Source organism: Perca flavescens, chromosome 23 (genome assembly GCF_004354835.1).
Source record: "Perca flavescens isolate YP-PL-M2 chromosome 23, PFLA_1.0, whole genome shotgun sequence".
NCBI classification, from domain to species: domain Eukaryota; kingdom Metazoa; phylum Chordata; class Actinopteri; order Perciformes; family Percidae; genus Perca; species Perca flavescens.
Window position 1 is genome coordinate 3797573 of NC_041353.1, and position 27430 is coordinate 3825002.

At 40.0% G+C, this 27430-nt stretch overlaps 1 protein-coding gene and 6 non-coding genes across 8 annotated transcripts in view; all 7 read left to right on the plus strand.

Annotated features, from left to right (window-relative positions):
- The first annotated feature begins 9454 nt into the window (after positions 1 to 9454).
- On the plus strand, positions 9455 to 9567 carry trnal-caa (transfer RNA leucine (anticodon CAA)). Its single transcript has 2 exons — positions 9455 to 9492; positions 9521 to 9567. It is a non-coding gene; the product is annotated as a tRNA-Leu (tRNA).
- Positions 9568 to 11513: 1946 nt separating this feature from the next.
- trnal-caa (transfer RNA leucine (anticodon CAA)) lies at positions 11514 to 11624 on the plus strand. The gene is made up of 2 exons: positions 11514 to 11551; positions 11579 to 11624. It is a non-coding gene; the product is annotated as a tRNA-Leu (tRNA).
- A 1058-nt stretch (positions 11625 to 12682) lies between these two features.
- On the plus strand, positions 12683 to 12793 carry trnal-caa (transfer RNA leucine (anticodon CAA)). Its single transcript has 2 exons — positions 12683 to 12720; positions 12748 to 12793. It is a non-coding gene; the product is annotated as a tRNA-Leu (tRNA).
- A 252-nt stretch (positions 12794 to 13045) lies between these two features.
- On the plus strand, positions 13046 to 13156 carry trnal-caa (transfer RNA leucine (anticodon CAA)). Its single transcript has 2 exons — positions 13046 to 13083; positions 13111 to 13156. It is a non-coding gene; the product is annotated as a tRNA-Leu (tRNA).
- Positions 13157 to 14014: 858 nt separating this feature from the next.
- trnal-caa (transfer RNA leucine (anticodon CAA)) lies at positions 14015 to 14125 on the plus strand. Its single transcript has 2 exons — positions 14015 to 14052; positions 14080 to 14125. It is a non-coding gene; the product is annotated as a tRNA-Leu (tRNA).
- An 828-nt stretch (positions 14126 to 14953) lies between these two features.
- On the plus strand, positions 14954 to 15067 carry trnal-caa (transfer RNA leucine (anticodon CAA)). Its single transcript has 2 exons — positions 14954 to 14991; positions 15021 to 15067. It is a non-coding gene; the product is annotated as a tRNA-Leu (tRNA).
- Positions 15068 to 19347: 4280 nt separating this feature from the next.
- LOC114549913 (plexin-B2) overlaps positions 19348 to 27430 on the plus strand; it is a 227618-nt gene continuing 219535 nt past the window's right edge. For both annotated transcript variants that reach the window (XM_028570246.1, XM_028570249.1), the window contains exon 1: positions 19348 to 19896. The gene's annotated coding sequence lies outside the window, so the exon portion shown is untranslated. The remainder of the gene's footprint in view (positions 19897 to 27430) is intronic.

Genomic DNA, 27430 nt, shown 5'->3' on the forward strand with positions numbered 1-27430 from the left:
TATGTCAGTCCTTCGGGTGGTGACACTGCTGGCGTGGCATTGCATAGTTATTGTATATTTTGAGTAACCACAACAGTATTCTTGCATTCAATCATCGCAGACACCTGAGCTGTGGAGTAAGGTCTGGCATCTAGCTGTGGTTGGTTTGAAGACTCCTGGTTTAAAGAAATGAAATGTCTTTTAGGCCAAGGACCCCTTAGCTGAATGAGAGACGGAACAGGGACTCCCTACTATACGTATTGTATAAAATTGAGTTGCATATTAAACTGCAGGTCTGCGTAAAGCCTTTACACACACCTTTTTATGGGGAATACAAAACTAAGCTTTGAAGATAAAAAGATGTTGGCATATTCATATATTCATCATTTTTTTTATATTAAAATGTGCCACAGTAAATCTTTAAGCTTACCTGTGTCTGTAGATGGCTACCTTAGCTGCATGCCAGTAAACCTATCATCAACATTGTGTACCTTACAATTGTAATAATAATCTTTACTAACACTATGTTGGATTCATGTTGATGTATATTTTTTTTGACATATTTTATTTATTTTTTTAAACCATCGAACAATAATTTGGCGGCCCCCCTGCAGCAACTCTGAGGGCCCCCTAGGGGTCCCAGACGCGTTATTATGGAACACACGCAACTTCTAGGCAAGACCCGCCCTTCAATGGCATTCACACACTGCTATTGGCCAGGCATCCATGCTTATGCTAGGTAACTTAACCCCATTTGTTCAGGTCCTATCCCCTGACCAATCTGCTATCCTAACCTTAACCACTCGAGGTCAATGCCTAACCCCAACCAACGAGCTGCTTCGTAGGGCGGGACTTGCCTAGAAGTTACGTGGGATCCATAATAACGCGTCTCAGACCCCCTGTTGAAGATCTCTGCTTCAAACCAATCACAATCGTCGCTGTAAGTATGTAAGTGTGTGTGTGTGTGTGTGTGTGTCTTTGTATTTGTGTCGCTGTAAAATAGTCTCGGGAAAGAACTTGTTTTGGTGGAACATTTGCACCAGAAAGAAAACGCCAAATACAATATTAAATGAAGTGAACTGTTGACACAATACAGTAACATGAGATATTTAAATTAGCTGATACATGGTTTAACCTCATTGGGCCAAATCTTGCACCCGGCGCAGTTTAGCGCAAAGCCCAACGCAAGGGTCTTTGCTAGTTTAGACCGTCCAAAAATAGCAAAATGCACTTGCGCCCATTTGTGCGCCCATGGGCATGCCGGTCTTACAGGGAGGTGTGTTCACAGGGAGGTGTGTTCAGGTGCATTCTGGGCGTGCTGGTCTTATAGGGAGGTGTGTTCAGGTGCATTCTGGGCGTATTGCTATCTTTAGGCAGCGGGAAGTGATCGCGCCATTGACCAACAAAAAAAGGGGATTTAGAGATTAACACACACCATGACAAATATATGAAATATGGCTAAAATAAGCTTATCTTGCATTAAAAATATGCACATTTAATGTAATACTTTCAGCTTATATCAGCAGCTTACATCAACGTCAGCCTTCAAACGCTGATGTAGGCCCCTCTGTTGCCTCTGAAATGTTTCATTTAATAAACTGCCCTTAATTTGAATGCGTCAGTCAAATCTTGATCTTTGCCAGATCAAAAGAAACAGCGTGGCCTTTATCAGCATAAATTATTCAGCGCATCCCGCGACAGGCCGAGCTGAGAGACAATGAATACCCGACATACCTGTCATCCATCTAGTTAAATATGAACAAATCGCCCTCTGTTTACGAGTGGTATAGGACCTTGGGCCAGACCCATGGGGGTGTACTGCTTCCACCGGGCAGAATACTAAACAAGGCTTTTGGATGCGTGTAATGTGGACGCACAGGAGGCGGATTACCACGGAAACACCGGCAAACATCCACTAAAAGCAATCCCTGCAGAGTTATTCACAGTCATATCAGCAGCAACATGCACTGTACATACATGCCCTAACAGAGGCTATATACAGGCCGTCAACCCTAGCACACACACACACACACACACACACGTAGCCTTGCTGGCAGTAATCAGAGTTCAGTGTGTTTTTCTCAGCGGGGTAATTCATCAAAGTGACGGCTGCCAATGAGCCTCAGTCAGCCAGACAGCCGCAGCTAATCAATCATCAATTTACCTGCTCTTTGTTTCATGGCCCTGTGCGATCACAGCCGGCCATATTTTACACACAAGCACTCAAAATCTCTCTTCGCATGGTCACGTTTCGTGGTTATTCTTCCCTGTCTAGGTCAGTGTGTAGAGCAAGGCACTAACTCAGCCCGGGTTAGGGGTTTGTTTCCCTGATTAGGCCGCCGTTCGGTGAGTAAGCAATCAAGAAGCAGCTATCGCGTTTGTTAAAGGTTTAACGGATGTTTTTGAAGTCCCATAAGTGTGACTTAATGCGCTCATATTCAGTCTCGTTCAGCGCTCGGGAATCACAGGATACGATACACGGCTCGCAATGCCGATAATATCACGATACACAGCTCACGGTACCGATAATATCACAATACACGGCTCGCGATGCCGATAATATCACGATACATGGCTCATGATGCCGATATCACGATACACGGCTCACGATGCCGATAATATCACGATACACGGCTCATGATGCCGATATCACGATACACGGCTCGCGATGCCGATAATATCACAATACAGAACAGAACAAAACAGATATATTTTCCAAAATATTGGACTTAAAATCTTAAGATCAGGAGTGATTTTTCCAGAAGCTTTTTTTTCTTTTTAATGTAGGGAAAAGTCTACTAAACGCCTGCACTGAAACCAAGAATACTTCTCTGCTAAAGCTACATATACTCTCCCTGATAGCCACCAGTGCATCCCCATCGATACCAGACTGCATTATGTGACATTGTGAATTAAAAAAGTGTCATTAGCGGCACCACTCCTCCTCAGCAGCTGACAGCGCTCTATGAATAAATTGTGTGATGGAAAGCGTCTGAATCTCGGGAGCAAGTGAATCTTCCCCCTGCCTATTGGACGTGTTGTTAACACGTCGCGTATTGATGTAAGTGAGATATTCTATTTGTTCCCTAATGGACTTGAGGAGGCGCTCAATTTGTTTCTTCCATAATTGCAGAGAAGATGAACCCAGTTCTGTATGATTCCCTTCCGATCAATACTCACTTTCCAATCCTGTGTCCTGATTTATGGTGTGTCAGCGAGGTTTAGTTTGTTGAGGCTTTAACTAACCTTTGTCTCTGCAATTCATCCCACTCCCACTTCTATAAGGTTATCTTTACATATAGAAGGATATCAGTAAAAATACGACTTATTTTCCATATTTGAAGAGCAGTGGAAGGTTCACCCCCCGACACACACACACACACATACTTACACACTTACATACACACACACACACACATACTTACACACTTACATACACACACACACACACATACTTGCATACAAACACACACACACATTTACATACACACACACATAGAGAAACACACACACATACTTACATACACACACACACACACACACACACACACACACACACACACACACACACACCATTTCCCTCCAGGAAGGAAAACAGGAAGTAAGCTGAACCATCATAAGTGAGGAAACACCAGAGGCGAGAAACTTAAAACCAAAAGATAAATAAATATATAAATTAGGGCTGTCAAAATTAACGCGTTAATTTTTTAATATTTAACTCGTTAAAAAAAATTAAATGCCTTCAGCAGGACTAAATAAGCCAAATTGTTGCTGCTGTTCTGAAAGATATTAAACATTCTGAACTTAGCAGAACCTTTCTGTTTTTTTTTTCTTCATATTTGCAAAGTTAAGTAATTTAGCATTTAAATATCGATTATTACAAGCTTCAGTCTCAATTTAAAAAAGCGATTAATCGCGATTAATTACAGCAAATTGTGCAATTAATTAGTTAATTTTTTTTAATCGATTGACAGCCCTAATATAAATAAATCACAGCTCTAAACAGTGGCTACGAGTACATGAACAGTAAATTGTTAAAAACAATCCATAAAATATTGGTAAATAAAGACTAAAAACAACTAATAAAATAAAAACCAACTAAAACAGAGAATATATGAATACATAAATAGAAGTAAATAAAGTAGATAAAGATGTATGAAACCCTGTTGTTCAGAGGCTCCATCACAGAGACACAAGAGGAAAGGGTTTCACACAGAACGACCTGGAGAGGGGGGAGAGAGGGGGAGAGGGGGAGGGGGGAGGGGGGGAGAGGAGAGGGGGGAGAGGGGAGAGGGGGGGGGGGGGGAGAGGAGAGGGGGGAGAGAGGGGAGTGGGGGGAGAGGAGAGAGGGGAGTGGGGGGAGAGGAGAAGGGGGAGAGAGGGGAGTGGGGGTGTCTGCAGACAAACAGCTTTATTATGCCGAGCAGCTGAATGGGTTATTAAATAACATCCAAAATGCACCGTATGGTTCATTGGATTGTCCTGCTCTCTATTCTATTTACATCCCACTGCCTGATCTATCTATCTATCTATCTATCTATCTATCTATCTATCTATCTATATCCAGCCATCTATCTATCTATCTATCTAATATATATATATCCACCCATCTATCTATCTATCTATCTATCTATCTATCTATCTATATATATATCCACCCATCTATCTATCTATCTATCCACCCATCCATCTATCTATCTATCTATATATCCACCCATCTATCTATCTATCTATCTATCTATCTATCTATCTATCTATCTATATCCAGCCATCTATCTATCTAACTATATATATATATCCACCCATCTATCTATCTATCTATCTATCTATCTATCTATCTATCTATCTAACTATATATATATCCACCCATCTATCTATCTATCTATCTATCTAGGCTATCTATATATATATCTAGGCTATATATATATATATATATATATATATATATATATATATATATATATATCTAGGCTATCTATCTATCTATCTATCTATCTAGGCTATCTATCATCCATCATATATATATATATATTGAGAGGCAAATTGGGGGTGTATGAGAAAATCTGTAGGCCATTTGACCGGTTTGTAAAAGAAGAAGACATGGGGGAGCTGCTACTGTGATCCTGTCATATCATTTGCTTTTTGATTGTTGTAGTACAGCAGAGTTTAAGAGAGATTACATGGCAGGACTCAGTCAAGACCAACTATAATAATATATATGGCGAGACCAATGGCCAAGTTGGAGACAAGTCCAAGTGCAAATCCCAACGAGTCGGAGACAATAGAAAAACTCAAGTACTACAGCATTGCACTAGCCTGACAAGCCAGACCCACATCAAGATGTTGGGTCTGGGAACCCCCCGTTTATAGGGCTCAATCCGAGGGGCGGGATAAACGGTTGTCTTTCAAATTCCCTCTGAACGTAATAGGATAGCGCTACAACCAACCAGAGCAACGAAGAAGGTAGAGAAGCTAGTTGATAGATTAAACTTTAAACTCCGAACACATCTTCCTTTTTTAAGAATGATTTCAGTGCCGTTCTTTTCTCAAAGAAAAGCTGAACTCCAAGAAGACCGCTGTTCGCTAGCAGCAGCAGCCATAAGCCCCGCCCACCGACTCTATACACGATGTGATTGGCCTGACCAGAGTTTGGTTTTTCCAGCTCGCAAGTCAACGGAGAGTGCTTAAACTGACCCTGGCTGCAAAATAAATTTTCTGCCACTAGGGTGCGTCTAGATTTCTACGCTACCATTGCACACTAATTCCAGTAAATATGAAAATGGATCTTTTTCTCTCCAATTTTGTTTTCTTTCAAGCTTCCAACCTTCAAATCTTTGCATTTTGAAGACGCCATAGCTCACGTTTCAGTCTGAACAAAGAGTCCTTCAAAACACGAATGAGTTACGGTCAGTTTGTTCGCAGACGTAGCCGAGTATTTCATGCTACACAGTCACCTTCAAGACTCCCTTCATGTCGCCGTATCTATGTTTCCTTTAAGAGACGGCTCCACGAGACTGACATAGGGATTTAATCGAGGGTTCAGTGCAGCAGCTCTGGAGTTACAGCGAGCCGTGGCTGGCAGGTAGCGTTTATGACCCTCAATCAAAGTTGTTATTTTCGCTTCACGTCGTCGTCGTCTCATAACAGAAATAGAAAAATATGTCAATAACAACACCTGCGTGGAGTCGGAGGCGCTTGAATGGAGCTCGCTGTGAGAGTATCTGGAGAAGACATATTTGTGAAAGGTCTGTGATGAAAAGTATTGCACCATTTTGTTTCACTGTGAAAATAATCTAAAGCTACAATTTTTAGAAATAAATCTGTGAAATAGCAGAATGAAGTTCTGGCAGCTCATTATCCGGACTTAGCCCCGTAATTAAACACAGACATTTTGTGTGTAGCTACAGTAAAAATACTGAACATTTTCTGTTTTTAAAATTCTCTCAGACAAAGCTGCTCCACTTAGTAAACTTCTAAAATCAAATCTTTTTTTTTTTTTAATTCATTCACAGCTTGTTGTTTTTGACACTTGCTTCGATGCTTTTATAAAACGCTTCTCAACTCTTTTTTCAATGCTTTAAACTAATAAAAGATGTTTTTTTGGGTCGTCTTTCCACTTTTCCAACCATCACAACTCTAGTTTTGGTTGAAATAAACACATAGTTTACTGATTTACATGTGGAAATATGTTGGCTCTATATACACTAAAAGTACTGTTTTATTTAAATGGAGTCTGGTGGTTTAGAGCTAGAGACTTCAAAGCTGTTTCTGGTTAAATAGAAAGGTCTCAAAGAGGTTTTAAAGGTCTATCTCTGAAGGGATCCTTTCCATAATGTTGTCAGACACTTAGAATATTAATCTGAGTCTATTAAACGAGCACTTTTTCACACCCCACAACTTTTAGGCTACTAAGGAGATTGCCCCATGTTCACATTTCTACTTTTGTTTTTTTTCTTTGTGCTATGCAGTGCTGTCTTTTCTTTTCTGTATCACAATGACATGGTCTGTCAACAAATGACAATACAAACAGTAAAAGCGTAAATGTGAATCTTGTCCAGTCTCTTGCAATCAAACTCCCACATACACTAAGGTGTAACCTACAATTTATAATAACTGTCATCAAAACGTTAGCCATAGTTTACATCAGAACATCCCTCCAGAGTACACTGTTATATTGACAACATGACTAAGCAGTTTGACTGTCTTATCCGTACACGAGGACTTGTCATTCTGACGGCACTGACATGTTCATTGACATAGATATTCACTTTTGAGAGATGAACTAAGGACTTTGAGCAAGAGACTGGCTTTTGCAGGTAATCCATGGCGTTTTTCTAGTTGTACGAATTGTTTTGAGAAATGCACTTACTGTTTTGCAAATGTTGAGGATGATTTGAGAAATGTACCCGAAGCGACTCAGAAAAACTATAACTTACATTGTAGGTTGCCGATTGCAGCGATCTCGCTTAATACTGGACCAACGTCAAAGATTGTTGTTCCCATCAGTCACTTAGACACAAAAACACAGGGAAATAGGGTCCAGGTTGAAAAAAAAATGGTAGTTAACCTTTAAAGGGCGCCTACATTTCTTTTCTACTATTATCTTTGACACGTAATCATTCATTGAATGGTTAAACCGACTCTCTGTCCTGTGACTATATGGACCTCATAAAAAAAACCATTCTAATATATCTGTATAAGTGTGGTTATTGCTTCAATATCATTTGATAATGGTCAAACGACATATTAACAAAAACACTCAGCATCTTTAAAGCTTCAACCCTTATAAACCTTCACTGACATATTAAATGTGGCCTGGTGCTGATTGTGCTGCAGTTATTTTCAGTGTTTTTCTAGTAATGTCCCCATCTGAATGCAGCGTCAGTCTCTCCGTAATCTAAACAGTTCATTTAGATTATGAGAGTTTTCTCTGGCTGAGAAACACAGCTAATGGTTATTGCACATTGGAAACGGAGAATAAACTGAGGTTTAGATTGGCAGCTCTGACAGAGCAGAATAGTGTGTGGATGGAAGGATGGATGGATGGATGGATGCATGGATGGATGGGTTATTTTTGACAAATTATTGACAGTAGTTGATATTTGTCTCTTTTGTTTTTCTCAGACAATCCTGTAGTTTTTAGTCACATCTGGTCATAAGCGGTCAGTATTTATTTTACTTTTTTAAAGCATTTTGTGACCATTTTCTTGGCACTTCTTAAAACCTGTACAGCTTCAGATGAACAATCATGAAAGAAACGTGCTGAAATCTTTGGTCATCCAAAATGGATGTTTTTCGACTGACTTTGTGCTTGTAGTTGTCAGGATGGCTGAGTGGTCTAAGGCGCCAGACTCAAGGGTTCACTCCTTCCTGAGTAAAGGGAATTCTGGTCTCCAAATAGAGGCGTGTGTTCAAATCCCACTCCTGACACAGATTTCATATGTCTTTGTTTTAATAATGTTTGATCATTGTGTTTTAAACATTTGCGTTTTCCCTGTGTGTCAACTTTGTCCTTTAGAACTCATAAAAATGTAGGTGTTTTTAGTCGCTGCTGGAGTTTTTAATCCTCTCCAAACCACAGTTTTCCCCCTAAATTTCGTTGTTTAACCAGCTGACATCCAGACACATACCTCCTCCGACGAATACTGCTCTGCTGCTATTACGATATCGATTTAATGCTTCCGTTTGATTTGAAATCTCACAAAATACAGAGCAAAAGGTGCTTGAAGTTAAGGCTCTTGATTGTTCAGATATTTTTGCAGATGCGATTTAGGAACAATTTAGTTCTGGGTTCTTGTTATCCATACAAGCATAGGCATAATTTACAGGGGGGATGGGGGGGGGGGGTTATGACCCCCCAAATAATCATAACTGGCCAGTGCAACCCACCCCAAAAACCTGTTATCATTTATTTTCCATAAGTAAAGACAGAAGCAGAAAAGGCACAAATTGTTGTAGAAAAATTCACCAGAATGCAGAAAATTAAGTGTTTGACACTCAAAATGTCAATTTGATATCTCAACCCCCCCCTAATGTTGAACCCGTTGCATACAAGGATAATGGAAGTGAGAAATAGAGACGGGCAGTTAGCAGGAATGTATCATCCATGGATGAGTGACCTGACCTACTGCTATGTACGAAGGTAAACCAGACACACACAGGGTCAAAGGTCATGGGTTGACATCAGGCTTTGAGCGAGGGCAGATGGGCTTAGTGCTGCATGGGTGACGGAGAGAGCGGGAAAGACATCAGAAGAAACAACAGAACAAGAGAGCAAACTTCAAACAAAATAGATAAAGAAATGTCAGTGTTTCTCCTTTAAAACAGATGTATGTTGTTCCCCTGGAACAGGACCGTGACCGTCGGCAATCCATCTAATAATAATCATTTCAGACATTTCAGTCCCGTTCATAAGATGCATTCCTTTTAATATGCAATTTTGGGGCTTAACTTTGGTTATTTTGTGCTTATAGTTGTCAGGATGGCCGAGCGGTCTAAGGCGCCAGACTCAAGGGTTGATTCCCTACTGTAGTAAAGGGACTTCTGGTCTCCACAATGGAGGCGTGGGTTCAAATCCCACTCCTGACAGGCATTTTACCACAGATTTCATCCTCCTTTTTAACATGTGAAACTGTCTGTTTCCCTGTTCAACTGTGTCCTTAAACATGTAGACATGTTTAGTCTAATCTTGTCCAAGAGTTTTTAATTAATCTTAGTACCCCAGTTCTCTCCCTACTGAGGTGTTTGAATAGGCCTACATTATTATTATTTTATTTGTTTAGCTCAAACACAAATACCCCAGATAAACAATAGAAAGTAATGTGCTGAAATCTCTGGTCATCCAATATGAGTTTTTGACTGAATATGGCTACCACTGCTTTACAGTTGTTAGGATGGCTGAGTGGTCTAAGGCGCCAGACTCAAAGGGTCACTCCTTCCTGAGTTAAGGGACTTCTGGTCTCCAAATGGAGGCGTGGGTTCAAATCCCACTCCTGGCAGAGCTTTAACCACAGCTCATTTAATGTGGTGATTTTACAGCTATATCCCTTCGTCCATTCTTTTAAATGTGTTTACCATGTGTGACAAATATGTCCATAAAAGATCATAAAAATGTAGGTATCTTTAGTCCCATGTTGGAGTTTTTATAAAACTTCATACTCTTGAACGAGGTTCAGTTGAAAACCCAAAAACAGCTAAAACCATATGATTGCTTAAAAATATAATCATGCTAAATGTTGGCTTACTGATATTACTTATAATCATGCTTAGAGTCAGATTCAGTGTGGTTACTGAATCTGCAGCTGTAAAGAGGAAGTGTCTGTGGAGCCTTGGGTGCATACGCTTGTGGTTGAGGCCCTGAGTTCATGTAGGAGAGAGAAAGATGGCTACATTGACCTGGTGATGAACTGAGTTGTTAGATTGTACATTAGATAGTGAAATGCATAGAGGGGAAACATCGTCACATGTACTGTCCATACGTATGTCCTGCTTGAATATTTGCATTAAAATTGTATTGCCATGTAAGGTCATATAAAGAGGTGAAAACACCCCTCACTGCGATGGGGGGGTTGAACCCCATGAAATGTACATATATATGAGTGCTTCGCCAACAGGAAGCTTTCTCTTGCTTTTTGGGGCATCCTGTCCTTAAGAGCATTTTGGGTGATTGAACTTATTCTGTAAAAGACTTTTCATTTTATTTCTTTTTAGCTTATTTGCTTTTTGTTGTTAACTTTTTGCTTCAACTAAAATAAAAACACCTGTGTTCGTGTTGAACAAGGGAACCCAAAAACCTTGTAAATCTTTTGTGCCTTTTTAGAAGACTTTTTTCTCCTTTTCCTCCACTCCAGCCGTGTGAGCGGGGGACACCCCTACGGGGGCAGTGTGGTCTCCTCTTTTCTTTGATCCTCCGGTTGAGCGGAACCTTCTGAGACCCTGGCAGAAGTGGCCGTCAAACGTGAGTAATCAATTTAAATCTTTTGGTTGTAAAGATCTCCTGAGTGCAGTGTTTTTCACATACAGGAGACATCTAGGATGCCAATCAAAGCCTCTTGTCTCGCCATCGGGTTTCCCACCGAGGCGAGGGCCCTTTAATACGGGTGTGTGTGTCTCTCTAAAAAACAAACCAAAATACAGAAAAGTATCTGAAATAACTCCTTTTAATATAGGCTTAACTGACAGTAACTGGTGTTGCTGTACGGCAGAAGAGGGCACAGAAGCGAGGGTTATTCGAAGGGAAGGCATAAAGGCGTTGGCTTTAATGAAAAAGTGATACGAAGCCTCGATAACTGTCACATTGCTCTACAATTCCACAGTTTTCTCCTCATTGAGGTGTTTGAATACCTCTTTCAGCTCATACAAAACAGACTCATGAACTATTCGTACATATAGCTACCAAAAGTAATGCACTGTAATTTGTATATAGTCCTCACATTTATTGCTGTCAGCACCACATTGACTGTTGCTGTATAAAACCGCTCTGGTCATCCACAATGGTGGTTCTGTACTGACCAGGGTCACAGAGGGCTCAAGTGGTCAGGATGGCCGAGTGGTCTAAGGCGCCAGACTCAAGGGTTTGCTCCTTCCTGAGTGAAGGGACTTCTGGTCTCCAGATGGAGGCGTGGGTTCAAATCCCACTCCTGACATTGCTTTAACAGTTGATTTATTTTTTTGATCGCCCTTTTAGTTTGATGATTTTCCAATTGTATCCCCTTTTGCCTTTCTTTCTACTGTGTGTTTCCCTGTGTGACAGCTGAGTCCATTTAGGGGTTATTAGTCCCATTTTTTTTGTTTTATCAACTGACATCCAATCACACACCTCCTACCATGATACTGCCCCCTTCGCTAACTTCTATGACCAATAAGTTAGCGGACATCCATATAACAGGAATCTGGGGTATTTCCGTCGGTGCCAAAGTGGTGGACCAACAGAGATTACCATCACAAGATGGTATACTGACCATTACGGATATCTGACAAGCAGTATTTTCCTTTAAAAGTCCATTACGGCTGAAGTCTGTAGATGTCTCTATATCCTTTTACTGTCTTTGTTACTCTCTCGCACTTTAACACACACTCTCAAAGTTCAAACAATGTGTGCTATTCAACTTTTTCAACACTTTTTTAACACTTTGGCGCTTTTCCCGATGTTTTTGTCACTTTTTTTCAACGTTCTGTTATCAATTATTTTCTCTCCAAATGCTATATTTAATTGAACACCTAAATTCAATGAAAGTAGTGAACTGATCAATTATTTTAGTTATGAAGAGCGTTGCATGGAACCATCCACGTTACTTGTTTTGGACAATATTGTTGAAAGAAATCCATCAAATTTCTGATATAGAAACTTCTGAAAATGGGTAAAATTTGACCCGAGGCCAACAGGAGGGTTATGCCATTATCTATCTACTGTAATGGTCTCTTAACCGGTCTTCCCAAAGGGACCATTAAGCAGCTGCAGCTAGTTCAGAATGCTGCTGCAAGAGTTTCAACCAGGCCCGAGAGAACAGAGCACATTACTCCTGTTCTGATGTCTTTACACTGGCTCCCAGTTAGTAAAATGCTACTACTGAAGGTAAATGTAAATATGAATATTTAGTGTCTGAAACCTTCACCTACACAATTTATGGCTTTTACCAGAAGAACAATCGTGAAAGAAATCCATCCAAAATGGCTTTTTTTGACTGACTAAGGATTTACAGTTGTCAGGATGGCCGAGTGGTCTAAGGCACCAGACTCAAGGTTTCACTCCTTCCTTAGTAAAGGGACTTCTGGTCTCCAAATGGAGGCGTGAGTTCAAATCCCACTCCTGACAGAGACTCAACAACTACGATCCCTTTTAGTTTGGTGATGTTACAGTTTTATCCCATTTTCCTTTCTTTTAACTTTAACTGTGTGTCCATGAGCCAGTCATACGTATAGCTATACGTAAAGTAATGCACTGTAATATGTATGTATTTCATGTGTTTATTGCTGTCAGAACCACATTAACCGCTGCTGTATAAAACAGCTCTGGTCTTCCAAAATGGTGGTTCTCAACTGAGCACGGTTACCGTGACCTCTGAGTGTCAGGATGGCCGAGCGGTCTAAGGCGCCAGACTCAAGGGTTCACTCCTTCCAAAGCAAAGGGACTTCTGGTCTCCAGATGGAGGCGTGGGTTCAAATCCCACTCCTGACAGAACTTTAACCACAGGTCACACCATATAATGTGGTGATGTTACAGCTTTATCCCCTTGTCCTGTCTTTTAAATGTGTTTACCATGTGTGACAAATATGTCCATAAAAGATCATAAAAATGCAGGTATTTAGTCCCATGTCACAAGATGGTATACTGACCATTACAGACATCTGACAAGCAGTATTTTCCTTTAAAAGTCCATTACGGCTGTAGATGTCTCTGTCTCCTTTTAATGTCTTTGATAGTCTATCTTCTCTCACTTTAACACACACGCTCAAAGTTCAAACAATGTGTGTGAATTCTCCAGAGACAATTATGTGTGATTTTGTGGAACAACACTGATGTAAGTTTCTCAGTAGTTAATATTTGTCATTATCCATCTTCTGTAATGGTCTCTTAACTGGTCTTCCCAAAGGGACCATTAAGCAGCTGCAGCTAGTCCACAATGCTGCTGCAAGAGTTTCAACCAGGCCCGAGAGAACAGAGCACATTACTCCTGTTCTGACGTCTTAGCTATATCCCCCTTGTCCTTTCTTTTAAATATGTTTACCATGTGTGACAAATATGTCCATGAAAGATCATAAAAATGTAGGTATCTTTAGTCCCATGTTGGAGTTTTTATAAATCTTCATACCTCAGTTTTCTCCCCATTGAGGTGTTTGAATACCTCTTTCAGCTCATATAAAACAGACTCATGAACTATTCGTACATATAGCTACCAAAAGTAATGCACTGTAATTTGTATATAGTCCTCACATTTATTGCTGTCAGCACCACATTGAGTGTTGCTGTATAAAACCGCTCTGGTCATCTACAATGGTGGTTCTGTACTGACCAGGGTCACAGAGGGCTCAAGTGGTCAGGATGGCCGAGTGGTCTAAGGCGCCAGACTCAAGGGTTCAATCCTTCCTGAGCAAAGGGACTTCTGGTCTCTGAATGGAGGCGTGGGTTCAAATCCCACTCCTGACAAATGTTTAACAGCTGATTTTATACAAGTTTCATCCTCTTTTAGTTGGATGATGTTACGATTGTATCCCCTTTTGTCTTTCTCTCTACTGTGTGTTTCCCTGTGTGGCAGCTGTGTCTAAACGTTTTTGGGCTCTTAGTCCAATTTTAAGCTAGTCCAAAATGCTGCTGCAAGAGTTTCAACCAGGGCTGAGAGAACAGAGCACATTACTCCTGTTCTGACGTCTTTACACTGGTTCCCAGTTAGTTTCAGAATACATTTTTAAGTGCTGCTAGCAATCTGTAAATCACTGAATGGAAATGGATGGTGCATGGAAATAGGATTATTTAAACCTGCCTTAAACCACCTTTTAACATATATACATAATTTCAGGCTTTTACAACTATTTCTAATGGTGAAAGAAACGTGCTGAAATGTTTGGTCATCCAAAATGGCTGTTTTTCGACTGACTTTCTGCTTGTAGTTGTCAGGGTGGTTGAGCGGTCTAAGGTGCCAGACTCCAAGGGTCACTCCTTCCTGAGTAAAGGCCTTCCGGTCTCCAAATGGTGATGAGGGTTTAAATCCCACTCCAGACAGAGGTTTAACAACAGCTACGATCACTTCTAGTTTGGTGATGTTACAGTTTTATCCCATTTTCCTTTCTTTTAACTTTAACTCTGTGTCCATGAGCCAGTCATACGTATAGCTATACGTAAAGTAATGCACTGTAATATGTATGTATTTCATGTGTTTATTGCTGTCAGCACCACATTGACCGCTGCTGTATAAAACAGCTCTGGTCATCCAAAATGGTGGTTCTCAACTGAGCCCGGTTACCATGACCTCTGAGTGTCAGGATGGCCGAGTGGTCTAAGGTGCCAGACTCAAGGGGTTCACTCCTTACTGTAGTAAAGGGACTTCTGGTCTCCACAATGGAGGCGTGGGTTCAAATCCCACTCCTGACAGGCATTTTACCACAGATTTCATCCTCCTTTTTAACATGTGAAACTGTCTGTTTCCCTGTTCAACTGTGTCCTTAAACATGTAGACATGTTTAGTCTAATCTTGTCCAAGAGTTTTTAATTAATCTTAGTACCCCAGTTCTCTCCCTACTGAGGTGTTTGAATAGGCCTACATTATTATTATTTTATTTGTTTAGCTCAAACACAAATACCCCAGATAAACAATAGAAAGTAATGTGCTGAAATCTCTGGTCATCCAATATGAGTTTTTGACTGAATATGGCTACCACTGCTTTACAGTTGTTAGGATGGCTGAGTGGTCTAAGGCGCCAGACTCAAAGGGTCACTCCTTCCTGAGTTAAGGGACTTCTGGTCTCCAAATGGAGGCGTGGATTCAAATCCCACTCCTGACAGAGATTTAACCAAAGCAATGATTATTTTTAGTTTGATGATGTTACAGTTTTATCCCCTTTTTGGCCTTTCTTCCGTGTTTATCAACTACGGACATCTGACAAGCAGTATATGTTCCTTTAAAAGTCCATTATGGCTGAAATCTGTAGATATCTCTGTCTCCTTTTGATGTCGTTGACTCTCTAACCTCTCTCACTTTAAAACACACTATCAAAGTTCAAACAAGGCCAAAATGTGGACCCTGTCTTTACTTTCCCTACATTTTATTTGCAGTTACCGTGACCTTTCTCTGACCACACTGAGGCTGCCGTTTGCAGTGAGTGTAGACAGCAAGACTCTTGGAAACGTCCCCATTTTGGTAGAATCCATCCCAGCTAAGCTCCGCAGCGCTGTGGGGATAGGACTGCCGATGTGAGACCGCCTGATGTTAAGACCAAACCGACGTGTTAGTTCATCTCACAACACAATCAGAAAGGAGTTTACTGCCACAGTAGTTACCCTACGTGAAATTAGCCTTGCTGATTGGTGCATACATAAAAAAAAAACATATTAAACATTAACAAGAATAAACAATAAATACAGAAACAGAAACAAATACTGTATATACAAAATAGCGTTGACTTTCCTACTTCCCTTGTCTGCAGCTCTCAGCCTGAAGCCCATTGGTTCCTTTATGGAAGATATAAATCTTTGAAAAGCAAAAACACCACCAGCCCAAGGCTTCAACTTCATGCTATGGGATTATTTTTGTGCCTTTTTATTCCAACCAACACTTCTCAACTATCAACCAAAAATCACTACCTCGAGCAAAAAAAGCGTTGTCTCTAAAGTAAAACTCAGAACTTGCAAACAAAACATTTGTATGGTCGTAAACTATTTTTAATGTATTTTATCAGTTTGATAATCTGTCCTTTTGTGTACAGTTGAGTTGCTCTCTCCATCACGTTTGTAGGCAAACGTGATGGAGAGACACAATGGAGAGCAAAATACTGATTATTGAGAAAGAAGCAGAGGGAACTGTTAACTAAAGGACATCTCAAACGAATAAAAGACCACTACACTAGGGCTGCTCCCTCTTAGTCGAATAGTGGACTTATTGGTCGTTTTGGTCTTAGTCAACTTAGATTTCTTTAGTCCATCAGTCATGTTTGATGCTTTTTTCATGCTGAATGACTTATTTCCAAGAAACGTACGAGCACATCTCTGGTAAACACAAGAAATAAAGTGGCGCTTTTACGTGACTCTTTGCGAAGAAACTCAGATTTACAGATCTGTTGATTAAATCAACTAATCGATTAGTCGATACAATTGAATGAGTGTTAGTCGACTAAGAATTTCTTCAATCGAGCACAGCCCTAGACTAAAACAAATGTTTTGTTTGCAAGTTTTAAGTTTTACTTTTGAGATGACAACTTTTTTTGCTTGAGTTAGTGCTTTTTATTTGATACTTGAGAAGTTTTTCTTGGCACAAAGATAATCCCATACATTCCCTGCTCCTGTCCCTTACACACAGTATACATTCACACACAGCTCTTACTCAGTGCGACACAAATCTCTGCTGCCATTACGGGCGACTTGCACTCACTTGAAGTTGTCTAATGCAGTGGTGCCTACTGTAACATTCAGGAGACTTATGAAACAAAAGGTTAGGCCCCTGAATGGCCCAGTGTCAAGGATTACTTCTCAGACAAATTCTCCAACAACAAAAGCCTCCATTGTGCCCCTCCAGGCCCTCGAATTAGCAGCAGGGGCGACTGCACGCTTAACTGGGCTTGACAGCGCGACCACTCTCCAAGACCTCTCTGAACATTTACTCTTTCGAATGTCCAAATGAATAAAATGAGATTAAAAATATACAGATAAAATAAAAAAAAATGTATTGAATTCTAAATAGATTATTATGGATGTAAATTGAACTGTGTCAGTAATCTGTTTAAAAGTAATCTAAAATAAACTATCTCTTGTGGTAATCCTTAATACAGGTTTGTTTGTAAGTGGGTGGGAGGGTGGGATACGGGGGGGGGGGGGGGGTATGTTCTGGTTAAAAAGGTAAAAATATGCATATCCCATTGTAGCCTACAGTAATTTTTTTTTGCAATTTTGTCATTCAATAAAAAAACCTTGAAAGAAAGAAAAGTAATCTGCAGCACGAACAACATCTGTCAGAAGCAAAAAGTTTGTTTTTGCTTTATATTGTTTTTTTAATTTCTTTGTTAAATGCAGCGTTGTTATGGTGATTGCTGTCACACCTTTTATGCCCCTGTTGTTTTTAAAGAGGTAGTTTGCTTTCTTTAATACAGTAACCTTCCATTTAAACCCACGGGGCTGAGTTTAATCTGCCTACTGTCAAGGGAGAAAAAATAAAGAGGGAGTCTTCCTGGTGCTTTTCAAAATAAAATCGCATTTGAAAAAAAAACAACACCCAGAAGTCTAAATATACCGTATCTCAATAGGAATCTGTAATTGTTTACGGCCAAATAAAGTCTGTTAATTAAAGTCAATTTGGCACAATTACTTTATATGGCAACAGGAAATGATGCAAAGTGGGCACAAAACACAGAGCGACTGCCAATTTATAATAATATATATTCTTTCTTCTTGAGTATGCTGATGTTATGTCATCATAAATGCTTTAATAAAAGTAAAAGATGACTGTTATATATATATATATATATATATATATATATATATATATATATATATATATATATATATGTGTGTGTGTATCTGTCACATGTTGTTTGTGAGAATTTGGAAAATAAAGTTTATGAAAAACAAAACTGCCAATTTATGATAAACTTTAGAGTTGTTTTCCTGAATCATCTGACTGAATATGATTTCATGTTTCTACATATACTACTGTTTATTTTACTTATTTAGCTATATTTAGCTAGCCAAATTTTCCTCTGTCTCCCAAGCAGGTGTAATTTAGAGTCGTCATTAAGTAACAAAACAGTTGTGTCAGTAGGACTTAGACATCCTATCACATCAGATAGTATGGATGTTGTTTTATACCAGAACTCATGCACCTGTTCACTCTCCCAGACCTGTTCACACTCCCAGATCATGTGCAGGAAAGTTCCAGTTTGTTCAGGTTGACAGAACGTGCAAAAGGGAGTAGGAATGACTTTAGAGACGCATCTCTTCTGAGGAGTCCAATATGTCCTCTGACATATGTTGAAGTGGATATACTGCTGATTTGGGTTCTTGGAACAGTGGAAAATGTTGTCCCAAACTGTCTCCCAATTAATTGCATTCCCCCTCAGGGCTCAGCTCTCGCTCCCATTTCCTTGCTATTGGAAGTTCTCCTATGGATATTTGCATCAGTTTAGCATACATCTTGGACACTAATCCTCTCACAGGAAAATCAACAAACTATTTAATGACTGGGTGCGCCTCAAGACTGTTTCCCCATGGCACTCCATAACATTTTAGGGCTGATCTTAAGCGCAAATACAAGAAGAAGGACGTCCTGGGGACCTCAAAATTAGCTCTTAGGTCTTCAAAACTCAACATACCTTTCTCACTGAATAGCTGGTTTACAGTATCCTATAAATGCCTATATGCATAAATGTCACTCCACTGCAAGCAAAGGGTTTGTTACCAGACATTTTGTCGCCTTTTTTTGAGTTTTTTTTTGGGACAGTGTTTTAGATGTTTCAGTCGCTTTTTTGAAATACACAATCTCAACCCCCACAATGTTGAACCCAAAGTGTGCACTTAGCTGATTCTGATTTAGGAAGCCCCCCCCCCCGCAAGTTTTATTTTGAAAGGAAACTAACCATGCTTCTGGTGTCAATGAATCTAGCGCTTTCTAACTTGACTCCAGTCATTGGGGGGTTTGGTATTGGGAGGAGGAGGAGGAGGAAGAAAAATCCTCATCCCGATCCTGATTTGTAGCGTCTCGCGCCGTTTGCAGCGGAGCTCCAGAGCTGCTGCAGATCTGCAGATCTGGCTGGATGTGTGCGTCACGCTGGATACGGAAAACAGAAAGCAAGACTCCTGCCGGTAAAAAACTGGACGTGTGTCTGTACGCGCGCGCGCGCGCACGTGTGTGTTTAGTCATGAATTGGGCTACACCTGAGCCCGGCATGTAGTTAACCGGTTTCCTGGGCGTGGGAAGGACGAAGGAAGCAGCTCGTCTACTTGTTCGTCTCGTGGGAATACTGTTTGAACTAAAAACTTCAGCAGTGACCTCAGCAGCTGCGCAGACGTTTTTCATTTTTTGCTCCATGTTTGTCTCGTTTTTAGACTAGTTTCCTCACACCAGGATGTAAATTTGGGAACTTTTTCTTTTCGAAGGACCGTTGACGCAGAGGACGAATTTTATGTTTTCTAACTTTTGATACCTTTTTTTGGGGGAATACACAGACGGAAAACACGGCTGTACAGTAAGCGACAAATCAGCCGCACATCCAAAGGTAAGCAGCAATTTAGTAGGCCTGTTTACTAGCTGTTTAATGCGAAGTTTAACACAAAAAAACTCGACCGTTTCATAATGCTTCTCACTAGGAAATGCTTTAAGGAGGTTTTAAAGATTTGTTAGACACTCGTGATTTCTTACCGACGCGTTGTCCCTTCTCCCTTTTAAGTTAAGAAAACGTCACACCAAACTCCGCTCAATAAACTTCAAATTTAAGAATGAATTGCTTGCCGGCAAAAGGAAAACGTACCATGTGCGTTAAGTTGCGATGTTTTACAAAAAGCATCAAGGAATATGCTATTCGGCATCGAATATATCCACCAAGCGGTGCGTTATGTAGAGAAAAACTTTTGGCATTGATTTTTAATGCAAGTCGATCATGTAACGAGCTGCAATCAACGCAATGGAGGGCAATCAGGCAAAACTTAGAAGGACATAACTTGTACAGTGATGTTTGGCGTTTTGTGTGTTAGCCGAAATGAAGGCTGTGCTGTGATAGTTCGTTACAGGAGGTTAATCCTGTTTTGGAGATACTTGTCCTTGCTAATGGGTTAGCTCGTATTTAATTCCCAGATTTTGTAAACTGAATTTGGCGTGGAGGTATGTGCATGGAGCAGACACGGGAATGTGTTGGGGACTAATCAATGCACAGAACATCTGGAGCCTCAGCAAGTGGGCTGATCCTGTTGAGCGGCTTCAGTAATGTATTCCAGACTTCTTCAAGTGTTAACTTCACATACTGGCATTTACAATACCTGTGCAAAACCATTATCTCTTGTATTGATTCTCCTCATTAAATCTATACCAATCCCAAGGAGGATAATTGGAAGTTAGAGAGGGATTTTAAAGCTGCCAGTCAGTTAGATGTCCAGAAACAGATGTTTTTGGATGGCATTATTGATCAGAAGTGCTTAAACCATTACAACGTAATGATTCTACCCGGTCAAATCCTTTGCCTCCAAAGGTCATTATAACACATTAACTCGCATCTCATGTGTGGGAAAAATGAATCTTTGAAAGCACTGTGCCATTTGCCATCTGCCTCCAAGCATTGCTGTACATGATGGGGAGGTAATTGCCCATGGTGTCAGTTAATGGATTAGAGTAGCCTCCACATTGCACCTTGAAGCCATAAAACCATTATGGCTCCAGCAGCACCACTCTGTTTAGGCTCAGGTTTTTTTGATGTTATGGCTAATATGACACACCGATCAGCCGAGCACGCAGTTCCAAGGCTGCTTGAACAGTTCATTGTCAAGTTTAATTTACTGCAGTCACCAGTGGGAAGTTTAGGTGGGAGTATATGTTGCCCTCTTTTCAATTTCAGGTGTACTTCATGCATACATGACAGACAGACTCTGTGGATAGATGTAACTGGGATAAAATGTCTTTAAAACACAAAAGTGTGAGTGATGATAAGGGTTGGGTACCGTTTGGATTTTTATGATTCCGATGTCGAACCAGTACTTTTAAAACGATTCCGATTCCTGAACCGATTCCTGAAAAACTGAAAAATGACATCAAAGAAAGGCTATTTTATAGTGTGTCTTGCACGTAATCGTTTTTGAAACATTTGTTGCGTTTTGCGATGTCGTAATCCTTGGCTGTGAAATACAGCCACACTTTCGACCACTTGGCTTTAGGCTTTTTAAATGCACTAAAAGCTAGCTGGCTAACGAAAGACTAGCAGAGCAAGCACAATATGTTTACCAGCGATCCCGTGCAGTGAATGGTTAATATGCTTTTACGTCCGTTTTGGTGAGCCCAGAGGGGAAAATATGGCATTTTAAAAGTAGCCTACATTTACACTAGCTAGCTAACGTTAGACTGCAGAGAAAGTGTGATATTTTTACGTCTGTTTCGGAGCAATAGAGGGAAAATATTTCAGTCGTCGCATTAAGTGGAACCGAAATGAGGAACCGAAATTTGCGTTCTAATCTGGTCCGATTCCTACCGGTTCCATAATGGAACCGGGTTTCGGTACCCAACCCTAGTGATGAGAATTTGTCCTAACACTCATTGCAGTGGCTTGTTCATAGAGATGGTCCGATACCATTTTTTGCTTCCAGATACCGATTCCGATACCTGAACTTGCGTATCGGCCGATACCGAGTACTGATCCGATACCAGTGTGTCATATATTTTATTTTGTCTTAACAGCTGTATACTACTATCCCTGTATGGATGTGATATGATGTATAACAGCTGTGTACTACTATCCCTGTATGGATGTGATATGATGTATAACAGCTGTGTACTACTATCCCTGTATGGATGTGATATGATGTATAACAGCTGTGTACTACTATCCCTGTATGGATGTGATATGATGTATAACAGCTGTGTACTACTATCCCTGTATGGATGTGATATGATGTATAACAGCTGTATACTACTATCCCTGTATGGATGTGATATGATTTTGATATGATATCATTTTTTTTCTTTGTTGTCTGTCTGGCTCAGGTTAAACTCTTTTGTAAAACATGAACAATCACAAACCATGAATACCACAGAACTTTCTTTTATTCCCCAGTTTGACCGTCAGTTATAACGGGGAAAATAACATAAATAAACTACTTTAACATAGATTTTCTTTAGGACTTTATTACGTGGTATCGGATCGGTGCATAAACTCCAGTACCTCCTGATACCAATACCAGCGTTTTAGGTAGTATCGGAGCCGATACCGATAACCTCTCTACTTGTTCAATTAATGTTTTTAAAGAAATAGCACTTCTGTTGTGTTCTCAAAGCAATCGATAGTGTGTTTCTTTTGAATAAGCCCTTCAGTAAATCCTCTTTTTAATGTGTTGCTTGAATCCGGGCTATTTGCAGGGGAAAGCTTCGCCTCATGCCTCCACACACTCTTTTGTGAACTGACTGTCTAAAGTTAGTTAGTAAGTGGACTTTATGTTGAGTAGCCTCGGGGACAAAGCTTACAGTGTTTTACATTATCCTTAGACAGGAGTTTATACACATATTTCCTGAAAGGTAAAATTTGTTAACATTGGTTGCTTGCTGGGCACATCCAACAAGCCGGCTGACTTGCAACTTAATAATTCACAAAGAATGAACTACAAGGAAGGAATATCAAAGGGCAGTGGCCTCTCTTTATTCATATATTAGTATTAAGTTCATGATCTAAGGTAAGGTCAGCACGTTAACAAGGTATTTTTGACTGGGTACAGCTGGACAGGTTTTGCATTTGGTAGCAGAGCCCTTGATAATCTATTCGCTTTATCTTCGCTTCTCTGTTTGTTTTCAAGTGGACTTTACTCTGCTCTGAAGGCTGAGTCAGACCAGATTTGTCCGGATCAAATGTGCTCGTGTTGTAGTCACGCCAGCAGTTAAAGCAGGAGTGTCCCATCGTCGAGGGCCAGACATGTATATGTGTTTTATTTCTTTTACTTCATCGAAAAAGTCAAATCTGCCAAGAATGTCGGAAAAAGGGACCAAAAAATGGCACCAAATTTTTGTAACAAAATCCCCAAAACATTAAAAAGGTGTAGAAAAAAAAAAAAAAGCCCCTAAAATGTCAGAAATAGGGTCGAAAATGACAAAAAAAGTGCCAAAATCTTTGAAAAAAGCGCCCAAAATGTTACAAAAAGTAACCAAAACATCAAAAATAGTGACAATTATTTTGAACAAAATCCCCAACTCATTAAAAAGGCGTAGAAAATGCTGAAAAAGCCCTTTCATTTCAGAAAGAAGCGCTAGGAATATCAGAAAAAGCGGCAAAAACTAGGCGGGCCAAAGTTTATTGTGAACCTAAATATAGTTGAGTTATAAATCCTTGAGTTTGACATGTGTGATTTAAAGTAGTTGAGTTTTAGTTTGACATCTTGGCTAGTCTGTACACTTTGTTGCAGAGAGTTGAGGAGAATTGCGATACCACCATAGACTGTTAAAACTATACCACTCTCAAGTCTGTACAGACAAATTTGAAGCTATACTGCCAGCTTGGTAGCTTAGCTTAGCATAAAGACTGGAAACGGCTAACCTGGCTCTCATCTAAAGCTCACTAGTTAACGCGTTACATTTTGTTTATTTACTCCCAAGATACAAAAAGAGACGTTTGTTAGCTTAAGAGGCCAGTAAGTTGTCTTCTAACATGACACACACATACAGGAAGTTACTCTGAGTTGGGGCCTCTCAGTTCTAAACAGTCTCTGGTCTAATTTTGAAATGTTTCTCAGTCTGTGATCTAAACTTGAGCATTACAGTGAGACGCTCAGAGACCTGTTTGACTGGAATGCAGGCGGCTGGTTTAGTAACTCACATGGCTGTTTGTCTTCACACAGGAAGTTATTATGTCATTGACCCGGAGGCCGGAAAGTAAAGAATGAAATGAAGAAGCATGCGAATTGGATCATTCTTCACATTTCTGTTGTCCAAATGAATGCAATTTGGTATTGATGGCCTTTATTTTTATAGGACAGTTTAGACATGACAGGGAGAGAGAGAGAGAGAGAGAGAGAGAGAGAGAGAGAGAGAGAGAGAGAGAGAGGGAGAGAGGGGGGATGACATGCAGCAAAGGGCTGCAGGTCGGAGTCGGAGTAAACCTCCACATGTGGGCGCCTGCTCCACCGGTTGAGCTATCCAGACGCCACCCCCCACCCCCAATCACCCCCCTTCATCATCATCATCACCACCCACCCAGACAAAAATCAAGAAAAGATGACTACTAGGGCTCGGCGATATGGAAAAAAATCAAATATCACAATATTTTTGACCAAATACCTCTATCGATACCGCGACGATAGTGTTAGTGTTGACCATTGGTGCTTTCACAAAATATTTACACAATGAGATTTTTGATAAATAATCACCAGTAATGTGGATATAATGACTAAGTGGGTAAAGGCAAATAATAGAACAGCTACAACAGTCTGGTAAGTTCAGAAAAGTACATCACCTTACTGTAATGCAGCCTTTAAAACCAGGAAAAGACACTTATGCCATATTACGATATCCAAAATCTAAGACGATATCTAGTCTCATATCACGATAGACCATAGATTGGCTTTATGGTCAAAGATAGTTTTTGTATAATTAACTTCAGTCTCTGCCAGAGATGCCTGCTTTTAAAAGTAACGTAAAAGTAACGAGTAACGTAAAAAGTTACCTTCCATAGAGGGTAACTAAGTAAAGTAACGGATTTTTTTTAAGAAGTAACGAGTAACAAGCAAACACGACTTTTTAAAAATAAAAAACACTGGTCACGACAACATCCCAGACCATTCAACAAAATACTAACACACAATAAGACAAAAACCAAATAAATGCATATAGAAATGACAATGCCATAAGCTCGTTATACGCATCTCTCTCCAGCACAAAGCTTCCTAGGAAAAAGCTCAGAAAGCTCAAACTAAACATTTTTTGGAAGTGAAGTTATTGCTCGACACACAAAGAATCAGGTCCGCAATGCATAACGGTGCAACCAGTGGTCCAAGAATTATTCAGCCCCTTTACTTGCTGTAAGCAAAAGTGGTAATGCCACAATGTAAAACTACTCTCTTGCAAGTAAAAGTCCTGCATTCAAAATTCTGAGTAAACGTACAAGTAGGATCAACAATAACAATACTTCACGAAGTGCAATGTACTTAAAGTATCGAAAGTACTCATTATGCAAGTCGACCCCATAGCGTAAATTGCAAATAAAGTACCTCAACATTGTTAAGTACTGAAGTTGCGTAAATGTACTTCCCAGCACTGATGGGAACCCAATTCACTGATGGGAACATCAGTTAGTGTATTTTCTGGGTCAGTGGAGATTCCCATCCCCTACTATTAACCTGCGAACCAATCGATATGCATGGGAAGGTTAAAGTTCAACAGCCTCTTGTTATGGCTTCGGTACATACTGTAGCATTAGCAGTTTCCAATCTATGATCACAGGCTGTGAAATTTGAAAAGACGATGTTGGCGATAAGACAGTCTAACAGATGGACGTCAGGCTCTCGCTGCTGACCGGCTGCTGGCTGCTGGACTAGATTCTACTGCAGCATGTGTTCAGCCACATTGTTTGATTTGGCAGCTAAAAAAAGCTGGAGCTCCTAGAATCCAATACAGATAGTGTTTTTTTTTTGTTTTTTTCCTCTCTCTCTCTTTTAATGCATTTTATAGGCATTTCTATAAAGCAGTCCAAAGTCTATAATCGTGTTCTGTCTCTATTGGAGCCATGTGGTTTGTTTTTGGTCCAAATCTACCCGCAGCTCCTGAGTTGAAACGCCAAAATAAATATCTTCACTCTGTTGGGGGGAAAAAAAAGCATTTCTTAACCTCCAAAGACCGAAATTAAAATTTAATTGGCAGAGAGAACAAGCGAAGCTTGAGCGAGGGGGGCCCACTACCAGGAACTTTCATTTTGTGTTGACTTTGGTGGCCCCTGTGGACACAAGTGGTAGTGTTCCCCTAAAGATCTTGATCGGGCTAGCACAGTGAAAGAAGTGAAAGAAAGACGCAACCTATCTTTTAATACAAATTTTTAACCTTTGTGTTGTCTTCCCGTCTACCATGAACTTTTTTTTGAAGCTATTTTCAACACTTTTTTTAATTCATGGTCAATAAACCTCATTTAAATGACATTATACCTCATCTTTGAGTTGAAACAAAGCAGATCTTATGAAATAATTTGACTAATAGTTAAGATTGAAAGATGTTGACTGAATCAATGCTGTGAAATTGAGTAAAACAACCAAAATTCAATGAAAATAATCATTGATTTTTACCTGTGAATAATGTTGTATGGCTTCCTTACAAAATACATCTATGCATCCAAGTTATTTTTGGGCATTTGGTTGAAAACAAAAAACAACCACCTTATTTCTGATAAATAAACTTTTGAAAATGGGTTAAATTTGTCCCAAGGAAATCAGGAGGGTTAAACACAGCAGTTTGCAGGATGCACAGCGATGACGTAGTGTATGTTTTTGTGAATATTTAAGGTTGAGTTAAAAACTGTGTGTAGCGGCTGGGAGAAGTTTGGTCTGCTTGCTCCATGTTGTAATGATTTAACACAGGAAGAGGCCACTAGAGGTCAGAGAGCAAGACCATCACTCACTTTCAGCTCGTTTGTGTGTATTTCAGTTTGCGTGATTTCGTGTTTATTTTCTTTTGTTATCCTCCTTTGCAGCAGATGTGATTTTTTTTTTTTTTCGCTTCAACTTATTTGCTAGTGGTGTTAACGGACCATAGTTGATTCACGGTTCGGAATGCATGTGAACCTCGGAGCAATTGTAAAGTTTAACCATAAAAATCTGAATCTATTTTATTGGCCAAGTATACACAATACATAGCTACACAAGAAATTTGACTTCGGTAGGTGTTAACTCTCTATACATTCAACAAATCATAATATAGACACATACTGTACAATAAAGACAGCAATATACATATAGGCACATATCAACATAATATACAAAAATACAAATATGCAAATAAGACGTAATATCAAGACACATGGCATGGGATGTAGAGTGCAAAAAGTAATAGTGCAAAGTAGTGTGCAAGATGCATATTGGAAT